General features: G+C 32.6%; 1 long non-coding RNA gene across 1 annotated transcript; it reads left to right on the forward strand.

The window, feature by feature from the left end:
• The first annotated feature begins 6,346 nt into the window (after positions 1 to 6,346).
• Positions 6,347 to 6,949, forward strand: LOC124899669. The gene is made up of 3 exons (XR_007056959.1): positions 6,347 to 6,445; positions 6,542 to 6,653; positions 6,737 to 6,949. It is a non-coding gene; the product is annotated as an uncharacterized LOC124899669 (long non-coding RNA).
• Positions 6,950 to 14,458: the final 7,509 nt, after the last annotated feature.

Here is a 14,458-nt window from a genome sequence, read left to right on the forward strand (position 1 = left end):
AGTTTAGAGTATAAATTATATGGTCCTTTCAGATTGATCCATATAAGATTTTAAAATTTTGCAAGGACTTAAAAAGAGTCCGTTAGTGCTTCAGAGTGTATTGATTTTTGTGTGAACTTTGATTCTGATGAAATCGTGCTTTTCAACCTGTGGTATTAAGAGTATTCCGTCTCTTTTCAAAAATTTATGTTGCAGATGTCATGCTTCAGGGGGAATAATGTGTAGTAGAATATTGGAGTTGTATTTACACCCGATTAGTAGTATTAGTTAAAGTGTCGGTGTCATGACCTATTGGTAGTGAGATTTAATTAAGAGTTTGGTGATATGAAGTCACAGAGTTAGAAGTCAGAATGAGGGTGACTTTTGTTTAAATTAATATTTTAGTTGAATAACCGATGTTTGAGGATGATTTACCACTTTATAGTGATACACTAATGTGGTAGCTAATACCATGTGTGGATTGTATGGTAGTCTGTGGGGAAAGTGTTTGACTCAGATCTTTATTTATACAGAGTAAGATGTGCATCCTTAGATCATTGAATATTATGTATCAATTTTCTATCTCTTGTAATATGTAATCTTGTTATCATAGTGTTTTTGAAAAAAAAAACAAAGTCTAGTGAAGCTGTGTGAGGCCTATTTCGATTCACTAGCAACTTGTTGTTCTTGTGTCGGTTGAATATATGTATAGTCGAATATTTTTGCATGATATTGAGTTGGTAATGAAGTGATACGTCCTTGTGAGTTAGTTTAGTAGAAGGTAAAGAATGAGTTATTAGTTAAGGTGAATTGTTGTCTGCTTGAAGTATGAAAATGGCTGGATGAACTAGTAAGTTATAATTATAGACTCATGGTTGTTTGTGTAATTTGAAGGTAGTCTAAATGTACTATTGGGTAAGTAAGTGTGATATGAGAAAGCCGTATAAGTAGATAAAATTGTATGGGGTTATAACATAAGATTAAGGTTGACCATGTCTATTATGTGACTTTACCCCCCTTGACCTTCTTTTCGTTGGTAGTTGTAAACTAGTACTACTTGTGAGAAGGTATGTAGTAGATTTTTGAGGTATTTGGATAGAATGTCCCAATTTGATGGACTAGTATATTATGTTGCCTTCTTCATTGGTGGTAGATGATTGATGCTAGACTATTAACTTGAATTTAATGTAGGATGTGGATGTAAGAATGGTGGCTTAAGATTAATGATGAATGTTTTGTGAGAATTGTGTGTCAGGTAGGGTTGTAAATCATGCTTAGCACTAGACATTAAGTTTGAATAGTTGATGTCCATAAAGGTGGATGTGATGATTTCTTGGTTAATGATACTAGTTATATGGAAGTGATCTAATAGGCTTGAATGGTGTATGCAATAGATTAAGTTTATTTGATTAGTAACAAAGTATGATGTTGTATGTATGAGGTAGAAGTATGCCCAAGGTGATATAGAGTTGCGGCATTTTCTAAGACTACTACATATTGCGTATGGCTAGTGGATAAAGTAGTACCGTTGAGTTGCTAGGTGGAGAAATACTAGTAGTATGATTCATCAAAGGCTTGAAGATATCCATGATTAAGCGTTATAATCTAAGTTTGAATTTTTAAAGGTTAAACCGACAGAAATAAGAGTTGAAGCGCTATAGGGTATGTACTTCGACTATGGGAATACTCATGAGGATTCGAAGTTAGTAAGTTTTCAAGTATTATGTGATTGACTATTGGGGCTATAGAAAGGTAGAGTGTGTCTCAGAAGGTAGGATAAGCAGTGGGTTTTCCCCTTCTAGGTGTAACCATTCGGGTTAAGTTCTATTAATTACGTGTATTGTCATATTCCAGACCCCAGAGTCCAGTAAGTGTAGTTCAGTTTAGAGTCTAGTAAGGTATCTCTAGAACTTAAGATGATGACTTAAAGCTAAGGGGGAGATGATAGAACAAGTAACCAAGTCAGGCTCTCAGATTCTAGTAGTAATGTCAGTATGATATAGAACATCAGAAAGTGAGGGTAAGACTCAACCCATTCTTATCTCAGTATTTTTCAGTGATCCCAATACCTACTCATGCCTTACGTTTCAGTACCATGATCATAGTTCATTTTCATGTATATGATAGAGAATCACGTGCTTTTACAGTTCTAAAATAAGGAGTTCCAGTTTATTTAGTAGTCGAAATCACATTCCATATGTTATGAACGTCAAACTGAGGTCATGCAGCTCATGACTTATGTACTCACGCTTTATAGCGTGCTCAGTTCCCATAATTCATGCTATACTTTTTATGATTGACAAGATTCAGCTTATAGTCATGTATGCCCCGATTCAGATCACTTTGATGAATCCCTTATGTTGATTTGCTATTCCTCCCATGATTCAAGTTTTTATGTTCTAACCTTTTAGTGACTCCTCCTTATGTGATGATAGTGGTGATGAGTAAATGTTTTTTGTTAATGGAAGATCATAGTATGCTTGTTTTAGATAAGTCCATAAGTGTGAAGTAAGATCTGGGGCCAAGTCTTTGATATATGTGATGGTTAGTGGAAATTTGTGTGTGTATGTTCTTGGGATAGCCCGTGGAAGTTATATTGATAGTGGATTAGAGAATATCTGAAGTATGTCCTTATGGGTGTTTACCTTAGAGTTCATATATAGTTATAAAGATAGGCTTGAATGACATATTGAGATTTAAGTGGAGGAATGCAATATGCGCTAGTGAATCCATACTAAGAGATCAGAGTTAGTTATTGAAGTGGTAAGGCACGATATGCTTGGGTGTGAGCTCTAAAATATATATATATATATATATATATATATATATATATATAGAGAGAGAGAGAGAGAGAGAGAGAGAGAGAGAGAGAGAAGATTGAATCATATGGTTTAGATTAGTATTGTGGTGTGGCGTGTAGTATTTTGTGATTTGAAGTTAGGCTTGATCATGGTAAGAGGACTTATGTTACTTTAGGCATTAGTAGAAAGATTTATCAATGCCCATATAAGAATTCTAAGTTGAATCAAATGAGTATGGTATTTAAAGGGAATAATATAGTTAAGGGACTATTCGAGGAGTGCGCTAAGCTTGAAAGTAAGAAGTTGCATTGCCTAAGGCCTGGTAATTCTATCCTAGTTTATGAGTTATATGCCTATATTTCATTCTATAGAGTAGTGTCACTGTTGTGATTCCTTAGTTGGGTGTATTGTGTAACTCATGCCCAAGATTCTTTGCTCCTGAATGCTACTAGAACTTCTTTAGAAAGAGTGTTGAAGAGATACTCCAGTTAAGTGTAAGGGCCTAGTATAATTCAGTATGTATATCCAGTAATTCAGTCTAATAGTTAGGCAGACAAGTTACGGTGGTTTTCCAACTTTTCACCAGTCCTACTATCCGAAATCTCAGGCGTATGACCATCCCAAGAGATAATCTATTCTATCCATGTAAATTGCAAATTCAGTTCAATCCAAGCATCATGTTTCAGATTCAGCTATTTAGTCATGACTCAGTTCATAAGAGTTCAGAGCATAATCTCAAATACTTCCAAGTATTTTAGCTCAGGCAGTATAATACCCTGGTACGATCTAAGTCTTGTTGCCTCATGATTCGTACTTGCATAAGTTATCACTTCTCAATTCAATGTGTATGATTGGATCATGAACACTCCAAGGATATCCTAAACTCTCAGCATGAATCAGCTTCTTGAAGCAAGTAAAGTCAAGTCAGCTCAGAATTTAGTTTTATGATAGTTTAAATGTTTCAGATCAGATATATCCTTTCATAGAGGATACATTATGTCTGCATTATTCCATACCCTTAAGACTTCCACATTCCTACCCATCATTTGGGGACGAATGATCCCAAGGGGAAGATAATGTAACACCCTGCATTTTCAAACTAGAAATCAAATCATTGTTGTAAAACCTCGCAAGAATCCTCTAAGTGTTATCTCCTAGTAGTATGCTCATAGAATTGAAAAGAGTAGAAATTTTTTTCCAAGTGTAAAATGGGACTTAGAATCATTTTGAGTTCCAAACTTCGGAGATTTTATTTTTGACTTTTCCAACCTCCGTTTCTTGATTTTTTTTGTTGATATACGATGGGACAAGTCAATAGTACGTCTTAGGCATATTCTGGGTTCATCTTGGGTGCATTTCAGTGGCATAACTCACTGGTTTGAAATGCTCCCGCATTTTGGGCACATTTCAAACCCCAATTTCAGGGTCAACTTCCAATGATCATAACTTTTTCTATATAATGGAATGGAAGAGCTGCTATATATCAAATGAAATAACTTTGAGTCTTCTTTATAATGCATTTTATTTTATCTAAATTCAACATCTGAGTAAGAAGTTATGCCCAATTTACTTCAGCCTATCAGCCTGTCAACTGAGAGACAGCTACGACCTTGTTTGTTTCCTTAGGAGATTTTAGTCGTTTCACCCACCCCTTTAATATCTTAAACACGGGATTTTAATCCCAATTGACTAAAATATGGTCATTATTTTCAAAATTCTCAAGAACAGCACCCTTTAGTCCCAAAACAAAAATCAAGATTCCTTAAAATTCAACCGTAGAAATTCAAAAATAATTCAAGATTCGGGATCCCCATTGCGAGGGATACAAGATGCACCCATCAATCGTATGTATAGCATCCCAAAAGCTAGACTTCATTCAAAAGCTTCTAATTTAAGGTATGTGAGGTTTTTTCTAAAATCTCATGGACATAGAAATCATGTTTTTTAAGAAAAGGGTTTCGAATTTATGAATAAATTCATTTTTTAGAAGCATTGATGATATTGTTTTGGCCTTTAGGCCTTCCCCCCAAAGTGATTTGAAGTTATATATATATATATATATATATATATGTAAGCATGTGTTTTAAGGTTGATGATTGAATTGAGAGCATGACTTATGAAAAATTCCTCTCTTGTTATGATTTTTCTTTATTTATCATATGTTATGGGTTGTTTTGAATGCATCTTGAAAAGCATTATATGAAATGCCTTAAGTATTGTTATATTTGGATTATGATGTTGATTTCAAAAGAGAGGGTAGTTTATGTTGATAAATGTTGAAAATATTCATATAATGAAAAGAGTTGCATGGTTTGTAAAGATTACATAACCACCATTTGTTCATGGAAAGGATGAGAATTTTTGCATAGTTTTGACTTATGTTTTCGAAACATGAAATCTCTTATATTAATTGCATGTTTGAGTGGTTTGAACTGAGTTTTAGTGAAAGAATCATGCATGATGTTTTATGGCTCAGAAATAGGACTTGCAAGTCTTGGTGTGACGACACCAATTCAGATAATGTCATAGTAATTCAGAACATAATAGAATGCACGTTTGAAATCAGATTTTTCAGATGCTGAAACTAGAATAATGCATGATTCAGAACATGATAAAATTGGGTATAAAGAAAGCTTAGGCGGTTCCCCGAAGACGGCACAAGTTCAGACAACTCATTGCTTAAAACCGTGATTTGCCTATCTGGGTATATTATTATATGCTCGCCTAGTGCCCTGTGGCGTATCAGACTCAGACACTCCAACCCTTCCGGCACACTCGGGTTGGGGGCTTCCCCACTGAGTCAATGGCGGATTCCATATAGCCCGCGGAATATCAGACTTGTAGGGGAGTGCCACCTGACTCAGAAGTAATACAAAGGTCAGAAAAACTGCATTGACAAAAAGGTTTTATGATTATCAGAAATGCCCGTGTGTTTTGAATTTATATCTTTCATGATGTTTATGACTAGCTCTCAACTATTTTATTTATATAAAAGCTTTATTTTGAATTGCTCTGCATACCAGTACATCTATATTGACCCCCCTCCCTCCAAGTTCTGAGGCACAATCTACGGGTCTTGATAAGCAGTAGATTTCATCAGACAGGAGTGAAGAGTACCAGTTGGTGAGCCTTCTATATTTCAGAAAGCCTAGTTTCTTTCAGACAATTATTATTTATTATAGTTTTGGTCTACTGGGGCTTTGTCCCAGTTTTCAGACAGTTGTTATTTGATCATATAGTAGAGATTTTGTAAACGGTTTTCAGACGGTGTTTAGTTGATATTGGATTTTTCTCCTCATTGTTAAACTAAATTTAGATTATGACCATATTTCCATAGCAGATTTTATTTTTGCATTTCCTATTTATATATGAATGGTGTATATGATTATATGTTTGAAGGGCTCTCGGGCCTTCATGGTTTGGGATGTCTGTCACGGTCAGGGCCTTGGTTTGGGTCGTGACACTTAATTTTATAGTTTAAACTTATAGTTTAAACTTTACTTTGTATTTATTTTATTAATATTCTTTATACTTTTGAGTGAACTTCTGCTTAATTTTTTTTATTAGCTTGATAGTTCGTCTCTTCCTGCCTCCACTTGCCAAGCCAAGCAAATAGGCCAGGGTAATATCCTCCCACATGGGCCGGACCTCCTATCGACACAGAGGTATAATTATTCTTTATTATTTTAATTATTAGTTCATTTTATATTGTCTTAATAAATAATGTCAAGTCGTTTCAATTAACTTTTGTTTAATTTCAGTATTAGCTTTAAATTTCATGTCCTACTGTCTTTGCGGGCATGCATGGTTTTAGAAGTCAGGGTGATATCCTGCGGGCATCGATTGGAGGTCCCTTTAACACACGGGTTTAATGTACAATGCTTATTCTGCTAACTTTTTGTGTATATTAATATCCACCAACTAATATAGATGATGATGTTATTTTATTTGTTTAGATTGACGGTTTTTCTTCGGTAGTCTCATCTCCGGGTGAAGATGAGTTCATTACAGTAGATGCGCACATTGCTGACCCACCCAGGACGAAAGTGTTATGAAGGCAAAAAAAAAATGGAAGGAGATTCTTCCAACTAAGTCAAGGAAGGGCGGCGATGGATTTCGACCTTTTGATGCTCTACACAAGCCAAAGGGTTGTGGAACATAGTATTCATCCGTAGGTATTTATCTTTGTACCTTTAGGTTTTTCATGTTATTTTACTGGTTTTTCATCCCACAAGCTAATTATTGCTTTAGCATATTTTAGACTCGACTCGCTTGGTGATAGTTATGTTGGCCAAAGTATATTGGTTTAGATTATCTAAATAGAATGCTTCCAAGCATATATTTTTCTTCAAGACTGTTTTAGCAGCTGTTCATGATTGTGCAAAGCTGCTTCTAGGTATGTAGATGGTATGCCACATTAATTCATATTAATCTGGTGCCTTTTTAATAAAATAATGAAAAATCTGTTATGTATAGACTATTTCTCCATCTAATGGTTTTCTTTTGAGGGTTAAATTTCTCTTCTGTCGAAGCAGCAACTGGACAAAATGAACGTAAAATATATATATTTTACGTATGAAATATATATGAAATACCTACTGAAATAACTTAGTGCTAAGTATATATATTAGGATTGTATGATGTGTCTTGAAGAGTGGTTCAGCGATGCAATCTCTTAAGGTTTTAGTATATCAATTAAGCTTTTTTATGGTGCTTTCCTTGTCGTGAAACGGTCTATACTCTATACTGCTTGTGCCATTTATGCAGTACGTACAACAGTTTCTGGCTGATCTTTTGGCCTGGAAAGAGTACCAACAGTTTATGGTGCTTTCTGTAGTGGTACCAGCTTCTCCCAGTTATGGAGACATTTCTTTTTGCTGATCTTTTGGCCTGGAAAACAAAGAAAAACGAGACACCATCTTCCTCGCTATTATTTAGTATGCTAATGCTGCCACAATTTGGGGCACCGAGAAGAGCCCCAAACGGAGCAGGTTATTCACAACGAGCCCCAGGTTATATACAAATTCACCGATGTACCATTTTGCTACTCTTATACTTTAATATTACTTTACTATATAGAAGAGGAAGTAAAGGAACGACCAAGGGAAAAATAGTCTTTTTGCTCAATACTTGTTGGATTAGGTTGAAAACTCATCTGTTGGGAGAAGGGACTACCATATGGTTTAACTTTTGTATATCCAGAAATTTGATAAGTTTCGTTAGCTCTAAACTAAGTTCAATGTAATGTAGTACTTGTTGTCTTCTCCTGTCTAAAATTATAACTATCCTTTTTTTTCAGTTGATTGCATCTCACTAAAATTAGATATGTGCATGAAGTTAATGTCTCATGTCTGAGTAATGATGATATCTGCAACAGCGTTGGAAATTCTCGTGGAACACAGGATCACTGATTTCCCTGTGATTGATGATAACTGGAAATTGGTAAGTTCTGATTTGCAATTTAAGCAGCTAAATCCAGTGTAGTTCCCACTTTATTGATTTTAAGTACCCCTTATCCAGTGACTCAGTTCCCAACTAAATTAGCACTTACGAGCATCTCTTAAACTACATACCTAAAGCTGATTTGTCACTAAAGTTGAATTAGTAGCATCGTAGCTCAGCATTAGGAATTTTTAACATTTGGCTCAACATTTTTTATGTGTGATGACAAGCCATAATTGTTCTTTCTTTAAGAATTACTCTCATATAAACAAAACTTATGCATTCAAATGATGTTGGCACTGGAACTTACGTTTTTAGTTATGACTAGTGAGAATTCATGGGATGCCAAACAAAACTACTGTATCGTTCATATTCTTATTTAATTATTCTGTTTGTTTCATGTCTGGTAGGTAATTGTTAATTTTCAACGACTAGTGAGAATTCCTGTATACGAAAAAACAGACACACATGCCAATCTAGACTGATCGAGCACCAATCCATCCCAATAAGCCCTTGGCTTAGCACTTCAGGTCACGAGCTGTTTTTCGAGATCAAGATTTTGCCAGTTCAATTCTGCATTGTAGGAAAATTTCAACTTTGTCTGATGTAGTATACTGATTCATCTTCATTTGAGTCATCTTGGATCATCTTGATATTTGCGAGATTCGATTGTTGCTTACTAAGCTTTGTTCTAATTGTATTTGTTCTACATGGAACTTCTGTGGCTCATGGGCTGGTTATTACTTAATAGTGGGAAAAATCTTTTCTTTTTGTAGAATTCAGCTTTTATCTGTTAAAAGAAATGGTTTATAATTGGTGGAAAGGATATAAAATAGATGCATGAGACGTTCTTAACTATCAGGAAGCTGAAGAAGAAGCACACTGGCAACTCCCAGAAAATTCAAACTTACACAAAGATGCTTCCTATCCTGTATATTCAATTGTTAACGAATGGCAAGATAGAAAAAAATATTTACCATAAACATTAGATTTTGGAGTGTCATATTGTTGTCTAAATCAATTAAGTGTTTCTGATGAGTTTACGCAAAAAATGAACGAAGATTAGAGTGTAAATAGTAGTTATTTTGTTATTGAAACTCCGCAAGAATGATTATTATGAATAATTTATTGGTCATAACAATTGTTTAAATAAGCACAAAAACACAAATCATTCATAAACTAAAATTTTAACATACACGTAAATGTCCATACATTAGTACTAATAATGCGCTCAACAAATGATAAAATATTAGTACAATAGAATCAACTCTGAAAAGTACTACCATCACATGAGGTATTTTCAACTCGAGATAAACTAGCGTTGTGATCTCGTGAGGGACAATTGCACTTATCATGACCAGTATGTTTGCACAACGATCACTTTTGAGAGAGCGTACTTGCGGAACGTCCATTTCATTATGAATGCGAGTTATTTTTTTGGAGTGAAATTTTCATAGAAATCTTTTGTTCGCTATCATATTAAACGGACTTGAAGGCCAATACGCATCATCGTCAAGTGGATTAAATTGCCCGGTGTAGGCTTTCTGGTAGTTGCGCACACTATATTCCTGTGCAATATGATCCCATGCTTGATACTCAATTTGGTCAAAGCCCTTAATGGCATGGGAACATGGAAGGTGATATGATTGTTATTTACCACATTGACATATTCTTTGCGACGCATTAACGATGTGCTTATTACCACCACGGCCATGGTATGTACGTGTCAGCACCTCAAATATATTATCTCTTTGCTGGTGATAGTTGATGAGTGTGTGGCCCTCTGGTTTTATACGATTATCCTCAAAGCGCTTGAACGAATTTGGCATTCATTTTTTATTTTTTGATATCAACCGCATAGCATAAGCTGATCTTGTAACAAATAGCTCACAACCTGTTTATAAGTAAGTCTTACCATCGTGGTAACTAGTAGTCCCTTTGCTGACTTTAGGATTCCATTGAAAGACTCAGAGTTATTTTTTATCATCATGCCCGATCTCCTACCACCGTTTTTGTGCACTGTCCATTTGTCAAGATCATACTTTATTAACCATGCATAGGCTTCAATACTAATCTCTTTAATCTCTTGCATTTTTTCCAAAAACTTTTTTTCTTGATGATGTGTTGCAGCTGCCCATAGAAGATTGTTTAGAGTAGCCTTTTTAAATTGTCTTTGAAAATTAGCCTTAAGATGCCTTAAACAGTATAGGTGGTAAGCAAATAGGGCCTGCCAATTAGGTGAACTATATATAGTTGAAAGTATTCCCTAATGTCTATCCGATATCAATGTTACACCTCTACGACCCCTGACAACTTGTTGGTGCAAATGATCCAAAAATAAGGTCCAAGTCTTTTTAATCTCATTTGCAGCTATACCAAAGGCCAAAGGAAAAATTGAGCCGTTACCGTTCGTTCCAACTGCAATCAACATTTTGATGACATATTTACCATACACATGTTTTTCGTCGATCGATATCACGGGACGACGGTAAAAAAATCCATCAACACATGGCTTGAAAGTCCATAACACATACTTGAATACACTTTCATCGACATCATCATGCCGCTCCAACTTCCATTCAACTACACTGCCTACATTGTAGCATTTCAAAGCATGCATGTACCTCAACAACTGATTGAAAGAAAATATTGAATTAAATACGTGGCGTTACCATAGGGCGAGTGTACTCCACTCCACTCATTAAACTTGGGCATGGGTGTCAAAGAGAGTAAATAAATTCACTTGTATCTAGTATAGGTGTGAAATAGGTCACCTCAATAGTTTAAGTGTATCATCAATTTTTCGTATAGTTTAAAGTAAAAATTATGACTTTTCCCTACATATTTCTATTCAAAAGTGGTTGTATATGTCCACGCCAAAGTATCATAGAGTTGAAGAGGTAAAAGAGGTAACATAGGGTATGTTTGTATGATGGAAAATGTTTTCTGAAAAATGTTTCCCTATTTTTTTTTGTTTGGTTGTGGTAAAATATTGAAAAAATATTTTCCAAAATAACTCATTTTCCTCTATTTGAGGGAAAATGACTTCCCTCATGGGTCAAGGGAAGGCACTTTTCGAAAAATGATAAATGTGACTTATGCCCCTACCCTCATCCCTCTTCCCCACCCAACAACACTCATATTCACATCACTAAAAAATTCACATTACTCAAAGATATTTTTCATTGTGCTTTGTTTTAATTTTTCACTGCTTGAAATAAAAAATAGTGAAGCCCGAATTTTCTCCTTTTCTAATATTCGTTGAATGTACTGTTATTTCCATATGCATAGAGAAAGACTTACCTATGTTACTTTTGATAATTGCATATTCCATTTTGTCATCGATGTAGCTTGTTTAACAAGGTTGAATAAGCTTATCGTTCCGTTGTATTTCTATTGATTGTAGTATTTTTGAGATTGTCCTAACAAAATATTGAAAAGTGTCTCCTATATTTGCTAATTAGTAGTTGCTTAAATTTTAATGACTTGTAATATTTTAGTATTCGATATTGATATTATTTTTTATGCTTAAATTAGTTCTTACAAATTGTTGAGTTGTTAGAGGCAATGATATACTAGTTAACAATTAGTAATATTTTTTAAAAAAATATTTTTTTCAATAACCAACCAAACACTAGAAAATATTTTTCTGAAAATATTTTCTACTCACCAATCAAACACCATAAAATATTTTTCACTCACCAAACAAACATGAGAAAATGAGTATAAAATCAACTTATTTTTCAAGAAAACTTTTTCCAAGAAAACATTATCAAAAAAAATTTCCATCATACCAAACACATCCATAATTATTATTATTTTACCCACTGTCTGTTTCACTTCTTTGGAGGAACCATAGGAGTAAAATATTTCTTTACAATTATTTCAATATATCTATCATATCTTTCTTATTTAACATTACAAAATTCAAAAAAAAAAAAATTAAATTATGTGTCAAATTAAAATTAGGCAAATAAATAATACTTTTTCTATTTCATTCTATGTGTTATAATTTGACTGGACGCTAAATTTAAAAATATGTAAAGACGTCAATTTTTTTTTATCAAATTATTCTTTATTAAAATAATGTACTATTATTATTTTTAATTAAGTGGAGTCTTATAAGTGGACTAATAAGGATAAAAGTAGAATTGTGTATTTAAATAGTTACCAAATAAGGAAAGATGAAATTCTTTTTGAGACAAACATAACAGGAAATGATGACATATAGGAAAATTTTCAAAAATATCAACTATAAAACCTTAATTGTAACTTTTATAGTAACAGTTTTATAATTAGGAAAAATACCAAATTTTATTTTGTATTTAAGTAAACTGTTACTATACAAATACATATACAACAAAATTTAATGCTCTTGTTTTACTCAAATTAATTGAGTTAAATAAGGAGTAATTATCTCATCTAATTAAATTCTCATAAATTACTCTTATTTAAATTAGTAGATTTCTTTTCCAAATCAAACTCAAATATGAAATTATTATTTTCATGATCTTCAAAATTTCAAAATATCATTCTCTTATATCTCTATCTATTTTTTCTTGTGAGTTTTTATCTTTTTCTAATTTTAAATTCTTTTTCTTTTTCATTTTTTTCTTTCCACTTTATTTTCTCTCTTCTACTTCTCTTCTTTTTTTTTTTTTTCTTTTTTTTCATCTTCTTTTTTATAATTTTTTTCACTTTTGTTTTTACACTTCTATTTCTAGTTTATATTTCTCTTTCTTCTTTTTTTTCTTTTTCACTTTTTTTTGAATTTTTATTTTTTATTTTTTCCTAATTTTTTGTTTTTCTTTTTTCTTTTTACTCTTCTATCTCTATCTTTTATTTTTAAAAGACAAATATCTATATCATATATACATATTCAAAAAATATACAAAACAAATAGACATACAGAACTGCATATGTATTTACGGTAAAAAAAACATACATATATATCTGCATATGTATTTACAGAAATACATATCTGACTCACACATATATATAAACATATAGGACATAAAATTTCTATAACAAAAATGACAATTATATACATATACATATAGATAGTAAAAAAATACATGATACATACCTTAAACAACAAAAGAAAACAAATAAGTACATATGTTACCCTCTAAAATGACATAGTATGTACAGTTCAAAGACAAATTCAACACCGTATAAAATACATATAGCTCTGCATAAGTATTTACAGAATATATACCTGATTCATATGTATATTCTTATTTTATATAAGTCACCTTTGTTTTCACAAATAATATGAAGATATATAGTATAGTTATGTTTGTTACTGTTTAATATGAATATGATAAATATTTCGTAAATACATATATATATTTAGTACTGTAAATATATATCCAAATTTGTATGTCTGTGTATTTTATATATTTTTTGAATATGTGTATGTGATATACGTATTTGTCTTTTCAAAATAAAAGCTAGAGATAAAAGAGTAAAAGAACAGAAAAAAACAAAAAGAAAAAAAAAACAAAAAAAAAGTTAAAAAAAAAAAGGAAGAAAGAGAAATAGAAAGGACAAAAAAAACAAGAAAACAAGAAAAAAGAAGAAAATGAAATAGAAAAGGAAAAAAAAGATGAGAAAGGACAAAAAAAACAAGAAAACGAAAAAGAAAAAAAAAGAGAAATAGAAACTTAAAGTGATGCATTTGTTTCAAAACTAATTGAAACATAACTCTTAAAAATCTTTAACCGATGTATTTGTTTCAAAATTTATTGAAACATAAACTCAACAATCCCCCATGTATTTTAAGAATTTTTATCTCTAAAAAAAATAAAATTCATTCGAGACATCAATCTAGCGACATGCATTAATAATGGTGTCTTTTGGACTTGAACCATTAGCTAGTGAAGACTTTCTAAATCATTGACTACTTAGTGAACAAATCTTGAACTAAGTGGTTCATTGAATGAAGTAGAAAAATACTCCACGCATATTACTATGTTTCAGTGAAAATTAAAATCCTTTGACACCTTACGGTCATGTGTCCCGAATCCTTTTAGCTAAGTGTTTTAAGATTTTCCTGTTAAAATCTTATTAAAGCGTCTCCCCTTCGTATTTAGTGTGGTAAATTCATCAAGAGTAACTTTGCATACTCCGACTAAATAGTCTATGAATTTCATTAAGAGAAATTAATCTCATCCTCCTTTACAATAAAGTATCAGTAAATCTATCAAGAGTGTTCCTACACACTTCAATCGAAA

The sequence above is a fragment of the Capsicum annuum genome, chromosome 6 (assembly GCF_002878395.1).
Source record: "Capsicum annuum cultivar UCD-10X-F1 chromosome 6, UCD10Xv1.1, whole genome shotgun sequence".
Lineage (NCBI taxonomy): Eukaryota > Viridiplantae > Streptophyta > Magnoliopsida > Solanales > Solanaceae > Capsicum > Capsicum annuum.